We start from the raw sequence: 372 nt of genomic DNA, 5'->3' as shown, positions 1-372 counted from the left end.
CAGAGGTTTATCTTTGGCTAGGTATTTCCCCTGCAGCTGTCTTACCAGAAATATAGCATCAGTGGTGCTTTTCCCTGGTACGAACCCAAACTGCATCTCATCTAGACTGACTCTTTCCCTAATTAGTTGGGCTATGACCCTCTCCATGACCTTCATTACCTGATCCAACAACTTGATACCTCTGTAATTATTTGTATCTAAAGCATCATCTTTACCTTTATAGCAGTTGACTATGGTGCTGCTACACCAGTCATTGGATATGACTCCTTCATATATCACCTGGTTAACTATACGGGTGACTATGCTATAACCGACACTGCCAGATATTTTGAGCATCTCTGCAGTGATTCCTGTTGGGCCGGCGGCTTTCCC

At 43.8% G+C, this 372-nt stretch overlaps 1 protein-coding gene across 2 annotated transcripts in view; it reads left to right on the top strand.

Annotated features, from left to right (window-relative positions):
- Positions 1–372, top strand: part of LOC106868120 (uncharacterized) — a 46,005-nt gene that overhangs the window by 32,662 nt on the left and 12,971 nt on the right. The window lies entirely within an intron of this gene.

This window comes from Octopus bimaculoides, chromosome 2 (genome assembly GCF_001194135.2).
Source record: "Octopus bimaculoides isolate UCB-OBI-ISO-001 chromosome 2, ASM119413v2, whole genome shotgun sequence".
Lineage (NCBI taxonomy): Eukaryota > Metazoa > Mollusca > Cephalopoda > Octopoda > Octopodidae > Octopus > Octopus bimaculoides.
The sequence above is the reverse complement of the archived record's forward strand: the minus strand, read 5'-3'. Positions and strand labels throughout refer to the sequence as shown.